This window comes from Amblyomma americanum, chromosome 4 (assembly GCF_052857255.1).
Source record: "Amblyomma americanum isolate KBUSLIRL-KWMA chromosome 4, ASM5285725v1, whole genome shotgun sequence".
Lineage (NCBI taxonomy): Eukaryota > Metazoa > Arthropoda > Arachnida > Ixodida > Ixodidae > Amblyomma > Amblyomma americanum.
Window position 1 is genome coordinate 216,690,863 of NC_135500.1, and position 9,574 is coordinate 216,700,436.

Consider the following 9,574-nt stretch of genomic DNA (forward strand, 5'->3'; position numbering starts at 1 on the left):
GAGGCCAAGCACACCAGGGCACGCACGTTGAGCGCCGCTGCGGACTGCAGTCTGTCAGCCACGCCTCCAGCGAGGTATTGGAGATAGAAAGCTGGGAACCTGGTTTCAGAGCTGGCCTCTTGGGCAACACGCGCCAAGCTTCAATTTCTACATTCTACAATTTCCACATAAGGTATTCCAGACATGGGGCGCGTGGTTAATAAAGTTTTGTTCCTCTTCTTCTCCTATTTCCATTCGAATAATAAACGCCAGGTGATTTTCCATCCTTCATATCATTTCATTTATATCTAGTGGCACTGTTTACTAACCGAAATCAACTAAGATTCACCTGAAGATTTTCTTGTTTCGTTTCTGTACTTTTCTGCACAGCTGTTTCTCATCACGGAGCCCACACTAAAATGAGGTAGCAAGCCCCATAAGAAACAGGACTGGAGGCTGTGATTTTTATTCATAATTGTACATTTGTCTAACGTGAGTGTGTACGGATGTCGAAAGGAATCATTTCTCGGAGACAGGGAAATAAAGGAAAAGGAGGCACGGCTGTTGAAGAATGCCTCGATATGGACGCGGAACCTGGTAAGCAAATGAAGATTGTAAATTGTGGTGTTCAGCATCCCGAAGCGACGCGTGGGCTACAAGGGACGCCATGGTGTAGGGCTCCGGGTTAGCTCTGGCAACCTGGGGTTCTTTAATATGCACTGACGTCATACAGTACACGGTTGTTTTCTGTATTTAACCTCCATAGAGATAGGGCTGCCGCGGTCGGGATCGAGCCCGCCACCTTGGGATTAGCAGTCGAATGCCAAAGTCATTGAGCCACAGCGCGGCGGCCGCCGTTAGTAAGATTGGGCACTAATGAAAACTAACTTTTTTGGTACATAGTTGAGCGTCCTAAATTGGCAAGCATGCATGGTTTTAAATAATTTAAATAAAAACAAACGCGTATGATGATTCATTCTGTGGTGCGTGTAAGAGATGAAGTCTTTGCCTTCGGCGCGGAAGTAACAGAGTAAAATGAAGACAACCTGTAAATACTCTGATACCTAACATAAGTTCAATGTCAAGGCACATTTCTAAGTACAGCTTTTTTTGCCTACAAAAGTCAGATGGCAGGCAACTTCAGACAGGATTCATGTCTAGTCATTTGAGCGAGACTTTTTATTTTTTTAACAGTGTGCGAACCATGAACTTATAACTGCACATTTGGGGGAGGCATCTGTATGCATCGTTATGTTTTATTCAAGTGCGTAAATTGTTGTATGCGTATGCGGCATCCACTAATTTTTGAGGGGAAAACATTGCCCTCTGTAAATACTGGTGGTTGAATCCTTGGCCCATGAGTTTCCTTGGTGGCATTTCCGAAGCGGCTCTGAAAAAAAGGATAATTTTTTTTTCTCTAAGACGGGCTGTGAACAATCATTCTAACGCCAAAGCATTTGAGCCACGAACAGAAGAACTGAGCAAACCCTGTACCCTAATATTTTTACGTGTGTTCAGTGCTTGACAAAAAAGGCCTGGAATTTTGCTCAAGCGTATTGCATCTCTCGGCGAAAACGTGGAATCCAGGCTGCAATCCGTGTGAATTTTGACTACAGTGAACGTGCCACAATTTTCTCAAGCAGTTTCAAGATGATAAAAGGCGAGAGAGAATGCCAGAACAGCTCGCCCCTTGCTGTATAGACTGCAACCCTTTCGGCAGCTTTTTGGGCTGCCCTCGATGCTGTGACTGCCACGACCGAGCTGCATGTCCAAGTGACAATGCCCTTTGTCCGAAATGTGATAAGCAGCATGAGTCCACGTTTTCCCACTGTGCCGCCTGCCAAAAAAAGAAAACCATCTACAAATACAAAAACACAACCAACAAAGATGCAAGGCAGCAAAACTGTTTTCAATGACAAAAACAAATCCGAAGCAGTCGCGATGGTAAACATTCATATCCGGGAAAGAAATCTCCTAAATTATGGGATCGAAACTATAACCAGCGTCCCACGCATTGAGGACATGGTAAAGTTACTCCCCTCCTCCCGGAAGGAGCAGATATGGGAATACCCTTCAGCGCCGCAGTCCCAGTTTGCATCTTGGAACCAGCCACGTGAAAGGTCCGTTCGCCGAAACGCAGAAATTTCCGTTTTTTTTTTATTATTCGAGATGTTCTCCCCTGCGCTCGCTTGTATAGAGGCTGTTCGCGCTCCTCTTGCGCCACAAACGGCAAAGGTCATCCTCGCAAACCACGACATTGGTTGTTTATAGATTCATTTAAATATTTATTTAGTACATACCGCTAGCCTAGTGTACGAGGCTGTTGCGGGACTGGGTGAATAAACCCTTACAGAAACACATACATGGTGTTTCACATAAGATTTTACACAATTTTTAAAAATGGTTTTTGAGCTAGAAGAGCGTTTTTTAAGACATAGCATTGTCAGCGATATAGTACACCAGAATACTGTTAAGGCGTGCTGACTAGCAAGCTGCTTAAGTCATATTGAGTAGTTAACTTTTTAAATATTATTGTTAGGCACCTTATTTATTAAGAGGCGCGCAGCCCACAGTAAAGAATATACATATCAATTTTTTACAATTTCGGAAACGCGGTTACCCTCAGCGCTGTGGCCCAACAAATTTTGGTTATTTCGAAGAGTTCCGTGCACTGCAGAGGTTGCTTTGCCTGCTTCTCGAAAGCGCATGTATTTTGGCGCGATGTAGCCAAAATTTGTTGGGCCACAGTGCCGAGGGTAGCTGCGTTTTCGAAATTCTATTAACTGATACGGATATTATACTAACGATGGGCAACACACCTCTCAATAATTAAGGAGCCTAACAGTAATAGTTAAAAAGTTAACTGTTCAACAGTAGTTAACCAGCCTGCTAGTAAGCACGTCTTCGCTGTATTGTGACGTACATACTACACCACTGGCAATGCTATGCAGAAAAAAAAAACGTTCTTCTCATTTAAAAAAAAATCTTTTTTTTAATTGTGTAAAGTCTTAGGCGATACGGTTTGTATAAGAAGGCGGAATGTACAGTCTTTGTCAAAAGTCTACAGCCCAAAGGGTCTGCTTCTGAGCTGCTCTGCAGCGCGGCATCTCTTAGATACTCAGGGACCATAATCTTACGAAGGCGGGAGGAACTCAAGTCCTCAACCCTCCTAAGCTTAGAACTGTCATATTTGCTTAAAAGCCCCGCTACACGACTTGGAAGCAAACGCCCTTGTGCTGTACATTTTTGATAAAGGCTGTACGTACATATATAAAGATCCTTATAAACTTTTAGGTGGCGCTGCGCAACATGAACAGCCAATATTGGTACCAGCAACTCTTAAAATTCACAATAACAAACAACATGAAGGAACAAGGATGACAGAAGTTTCAACAGGTATATTTCACAATAAAACTGCAAAAAATACAAAGCAAGAAAACCAACAGTAGCAAAGCGAAAAGAGCAATATGCTTTCAGTCGGGGCTGGACAACTGTGAAACGCAGTCATTCAAAGATGAGCGATTAACAATATCATCAGGCAGTGAATTCTAGTCTCGGATTGTTTGTGGAAAAAAAAAGAAAACTTAAAAATATCGTTGTGTGTTCGACATTCTGCTAAACGTTTGGAATCTTGTTTCCTGTTATTGCAAGTTGTCGAGCGTGACAAGGTGCGGTTAGAGTTAATGTATGAGAATTCTGACAAAAGAAAACTAAATTTTAGGCTGGTATTCTTTGCGCGCATTCTAACATTGAGAAGGCCAGCCTGGGGGTCTTAGAAGTTCAGATGGGGAATCGAGGCAACGATATTTATTAAGGACAAACTTTATAGCCTTGCGCGGCACACCTTCGACTTTAGGCATCAAATTCCTTGAGTAAGGAAACCAGCTTAATATGTTGTATTCAATGACTGATCGTACTAGGGATTTGTATGCAAGCAATTCGGTTTCAGGTGAGGCGAATCTCATGGAACGTGTGAGCGTGCAAAGGCCGGTAAGTGACTTGTTTGTCCCACTTTAAATTCGGTGAGATAATAATTCCGAGGTACTTGAACTCAGTAACAGCCTTTAATGTCGTGCCTTTGTATCAATAAGGGAAAGTCAGTGGCATTTTTTTTACTTAATAATGTCATCGCAGCTGATGTTTCTGAATTTAGTGTCATCTGCCAATCTTCGCCCCACGATTTTTTTATCCAAGCACAATATTTACCTGTAGGTAACCTTATCGGCTGTTAATTTGTTTATAAATTACATAATCATCGGCGAACATGCAGACTTTGACGTCCTGTATCATTGGCGATATCAGTTAGGTAGATTAGAAACAATATTGGTACTAGTACTGAGTCTTGATGTTACTTCTATATTTTCTGAACTGTAGCCTTCGAAATAAACAAGCTGTCGCCTGTCCGAAAGATAACCTGCTATCCATCTAGTTATTAGGCTAGTACCTAGAATTTTTTTAGCTTTGAAGATCAGTTTTGAATGGGGCACACGATCGCCTGGAAGTTGCTGGCTCCAATAGCTTGAGTCATATATTACAGATTTCTATGTGTGACATAGGTGCCTTGGTGTGACCTTTGATAAGTCCCTATAGTTACCGTCACATGCCCGCAGATAAAACCAAACTCGGCGCGTTTGATGTCCTCTTTCGCGTGCTATTGACAACAACAAGTGCATGCTCCTTTGAATGATAACCATGACTGTATGCGGTCTGTTTTGGGGGGACCTTGTGCGCTATGTCTCCCTGCTCTTCAGGATATCTCGCAAGCTAGCATAAAGCTGCTGGATGGATTGCAACATAAGACCTTGAGAACCTGCCTCAGCCTTCCCAAAACACCTCTGCGGTAGGTACTATGCCAGAGAGCAGACGTATCTGCTTACCAGTTCTGCACACACGAGAGCTGTTTGTGCCCCAGTGTGCTTCGTGGCAGATAACCCTAATCATCTGCTTGCAACATACTGTAAAGCCGAAGTCTCTGACTTCTTCCTGGCGCACAACCAGCGTGCTGTCGCGTCTTCTTTATCACCCGGAAAATTTCCTCCATTTACCATCACTACAGTAGCGGGAGTTCACAGCAAAGCCAACATCTCCGACCTAGTGCTTACATATTTCGCCACTGAACTCATCTCTAGAGACCACAGTGCACATTGTCCCATCTACACGGCTGTCTCTGTAGCACCCATATCATCTGCACTAGGCGTCTGGATACATTCCTCGCACACCACAATCTTGGCGACTCTCAGCCAGAAGACATCGGCTACTGCTACAAAAGTGGCCGCTTGGTGAGCTTCTCCCTGTATACCAAAGCAACTGCCTACAGCATGGGCTCTCTTCACAGACTCTCGAGGTGCGCTGCAGTCGGTGAAGTCATCACAAGGGCAGGAACATCTTATCGTCGATGTTGAACACTTAACGTCGCAGCCTTCGAGCTAACACACAGCATGGCGCTGCAGTGGTTACCTGCTCATCGCTCGTTGTGATTCATTCGAGGTTATCCCTATTCCTTTATCTCGCGAAGTGATGGAGCGGCACTTGTCACAACGCAGTCTTTGGTGTGAGCAGGACAAACAAAACAGTCTCCTACGCCCCATCGACCCGACTTGTGACTTTCACATTTTCATTTTCTTTCTCTCTCTGCCTCTCTTTCACTCTCAGTAATAAAGATTGCTTCGATCTTAATTGCTTAGCATTGTAATTAGGCTTCAGGCTCCTTCTATGAGTCATTGCTCTGCAAATAAGGAAAGAAGACGAATTCAAAAGAGCAGTCTAAGAAATGGCACAATTTGCGAGTTTACAAACCACCTCAAGTGAGCACCCTCTCGGGGAATTTTACGTTTTTTTATTTACCAAATACGTGCCTTTGTGTCGTGCTGAGTCTTCGTACACAAATACGCACCAACTTACCGAACTTACAGCTTTGCTAAACCGAGCCTAGTCATCCCATTTCTAGCCACATAGCCTTAAGTGAGGATTCACTCTTACCTTTCCCGTTACGTCTTCTCCTCCGGCGGTGCTGGAAACGAGAACGGCACAACTCGGAAGCCAGCTGCTTTCCGCGTATCGGGCCGCAGAGCTTTCCTGAAAGGGTCAAATAAATACTGAGGGCCCCCTGATTATACATTCCTTGCCTGCCATTCCAGTTCCCCAACCGTCAGCACCAGCTGACCAGTAGACATAAAACAAAGCAGAGGAAAAGCGCTATGCGCTAGTCCCAAATTAAGTTCGATAATGCGGAATTCCGCGCAACAGAGTGTAGACAGCTCCCGACTGGGCTGTCTTTCCCGCTGCGTCAATGTCAGTTGCGCCAGTTCCGGAAATGTCACACCAACTATGCGTCGATTTTTGGCATGGCCAAACGTCGCGTCTAGTTAGCGTGCTTCGTTGCCTCTCTCCCCTCAGTGTGTACGTCTGCCACCGCTGGCAATTGCACAAGTGCCACGCCACTCAAGGCAAGCTTCCGCGCTCATCGGTAATGCTGTTTTGTATTTGGTATTAATGAGGGACGAAAGTCCTCAGAATCCTACAAACTACAGGGCACGTGTGTGGGTGGCACAGAATCTCTTGTAGGTATGCTCATAATAATTCGCTGAATATCTAGAGAAGATTAAAAAAGGGCAAAAGTGGGTGACAAGCGGAGAAGAGCCAGTTTTTTTCTTTTGGAAATATACAAAAAGTGTCGTCATAGAACGGGGCACTCACTGAAAAGCACAATAAGAGCTGTAGGTTACGCCTTGCGAAAACATTTGAACTCAATACCATATACGGACGCCGCGACTGAGAAACTCAGCGCACTTAACGCGTATGAATGGCTGGGGCCGCAAGCCAGGATCCACTTTTTAGAATTTACTTAACGAATGTGGTGAAGAACAACGTCTAAAGGGGTTGTGCTGAAAACGTACGAATGGGCAGACGTCGAGAGGACTTACGTATGCTTATCCTAATTAGTGGATTCTTGCATGTTACGTCACCTGATGTTCTTTAATAGGCGCTCAAAACTGGATACAAAAGCGTTTATATTTTATTTTAACATACGATTTCTTTAGACGGCCGTTTTCGGATTGCGATAAATCATGGCCCGTCATTTTATTTATTTAGTATTCAGCAAGAGTGAATATCGTATACGTCTGAAAACTTTTTCTGGCTCCATTTCGCCCTCAGGTGCATTGCCGTAAACTAGAAACCTAAAGCCTGGTAAGCCTTTGTCACTTATCACCAGCAAAAAAAAAAAAAAGATTTTTGCTTGAACAACCCTAAATTACTATCTTTAGCTGTTTTATTGCGTTCTAGAGTGTCCGCATTAAGCGCTTCAGATCTCCGCTAAACTGCTGGCTTCTTTTACCTCTGGATGCGCTCGTAAGTAGTCCCCTCTTGAACTTTTTTTCCGCCCTTTCAGGCGCTTAGACTACGGGGAAGGCGTCTGCCACGCTTGGTCTCACTGCCATGAAATCGTGAGCGCATTGTCGTCATAGCCAACCGCCGTGACCAAAGGTGCTGGAATACAGTTTATGAGAATGTGCACCCTTAACTGGCCGGAAGTTAACTTCTCAGTCGCAGTACCTGCTACATTATTTGTTTTCCAGCCGTGTAGTGAGAGGCTCATGTCACACATAAAGCTAAATCTCTGCAGCTTGAGGAAAATGCCAGTTCGAACTTTCCAGGACCTTTCGGACTTCATCAACTTCATCTAAGGGCGTTACTATAGGGTTAGAAAGCAAATATGAGGCCCGAAAACTTTTGACTGAGAGTTTACATGCCCCTGGGAAATATGAGATGTATCTAGCTGGCACTATCGCGCAAATGGTGTTCCTGAAAGGAACGAACCGCCCTCGCATAAAGCCAATTTGCTCTGCTCAGAACCGTTAGAGTCCTTTAAAACTTCACTGACATTCAGTGTGCGTGCTTACCCAACTGCGCCTTGTGATTTTTTCTGAGCTGGCAGACTTCCGCAGCCTTTAGTAGGCTTCCTGTAAGGTGAGCAAAAAAGTTTTGGAGAAAGTCATCGCTCGGAGTTCGTGGAATGCCTTGTCTGAGTTAGTACAACGTGTATGACTTGGTACACCGAGCGCAGATATTAGGTTTGACTCTTGTACATGAATTGCGGAACACACTTGAACCCTGGCCCCGAGGTTTGATCAAAGGCTCGTGTTCTTTAGGTGTTCTGCAATTTGCTCTTTAAGAAGGCAGAATAATCGTCAGATTATATTTTCTTCGGTTTTTTTTGTTAGTATCTAAAGATACGTCCGATGTACTCCTTGGGTTCCCATTAAAGGTACGGCGCACGTCTCTGTAGGCCTGTGGCTAAAGTCACGCCCAGCGTACTCCCGTCATTTTGCTCGCTACGTGCTCTTGCCCGCAAAGCGTGCGCAAGTTACGCGCTATATTCGCGACTTTCGAGGGGCTGCAAAGTTAAGTTCGCCATTCTTACATCTCTGCACTTCCATAAATGACTCAGATCGGCGTCTTAACGTCAGGTTTGGCGCGGCGATCACCCCCCCCCCCCCCCCCTTCCCCAGAGAAAATAAAAGAACACTTCGCTAGTTCGCCAAAGGGCCCTCCGGAATGATTTCCAACTAAATTGGACATACATTAACACTAACGCCTAACCTGCTTGCATTTTACGCTTGCAGGTGTACTAAACAGCGAAGTAAGCAAAATCGGTGGTTATTTTTCAGTAAGCACGAAAAGCTTCAGAAAATGGTTTCCATTGTGAGGTTTTAAACGCCACGATGCTTCTATTAACGCTGGGCGCAGTTACAGAACGGTCACAGGCGGTTCTGAAACAAGCTTTTCTGCCTGGTTAAGTGTCATGGTTAAGCTTTCTGCTGCGTCCTGATTATTTTTATTCCGGTACGTGAGATTAAGTACCACGACTAATTGATTTCCTTTTTCGCGTGTGAAAATGTATTGCAAGTTAACAGAATACAGTAGAAGCCGGTGAAATCCAAGGGATGAAGGTGCAATCAAAATGAACTTTGATGCGACGTCATACGGACACCGCCACTAGGCGTCTGTGCTATTTTGTGTGGCACAGCACTCTTGTTTATGCCGGCTTACATGAACTAGAAAACGTCGACAAAAATGTTGACGTTGACAGCAGGCACAAGGGAAAAAACAAGAAAATGTTGTTCCTTACTTGGGACAGACTTTTACGCGTCCACAGCATGAACCTTGGGGTTTGGCACCGGCGGGTTTTTTCAATCGACAGCCATTCTTGACATCCTTGGGGGTCAGTGTATCGCACCTGGGTTGGCCTAAATGATTAGCGGTTGCAGTCTTGTGGTGTTGCGAGTGCAGTATGCAATATCTTTCAAAACTGTCAGCTAAGTAGCTCAAACTTCCACATAACCGTGAACACTGATTTAGTCATTTTGTTTGTTTGGTGTTATGTGCAGCTTCGAAAGAACTGTTGCGGGGTTGGGCGATTCCTAGAGGGCTTTTTCAAAAACCATAATGATTTAGTGCAAGCGATGATTTTTCACTACCACAGTTTCCTTGTGGGAGCAGCGCGCTCAAAAGACGCGCCAAAAGGAAAACGATACTGCATGAGGAGAACCCCAGCAAACTTCCGGCTTATCGAGTGGGGAAGCCGTGTGGGTTG

At 44.7% G+C, this 9,574-nt stretch overlaps 1 long non-coding RNA gene across 1 annotated transcript; it reads right to left on the reverse strand.

Annotated features, from left to right (window-relative positions):
• Window positions 1-1,214: 1,214 nt before the first annotated feature.
• LOC144127593 (uncharacterized) lies at window positions 1,215-9,199 on the reverse strand. Its single transcript, XR_013313548.1, has 4 exons — window positions 9,110-9,199; window positions 7,881-7,940; window positions 5,959-6,054; window positions 1,215-1,369 (listed from the first exon to the last, which is right to left on the reverse strand). It is a non-coding gene; the product is annotated as an uncharacterized LOC144127593 (long non-coding RNA).
• Between the last annotated feature and the right edge of the window lie 375 nt (window positions 9,200-9,574).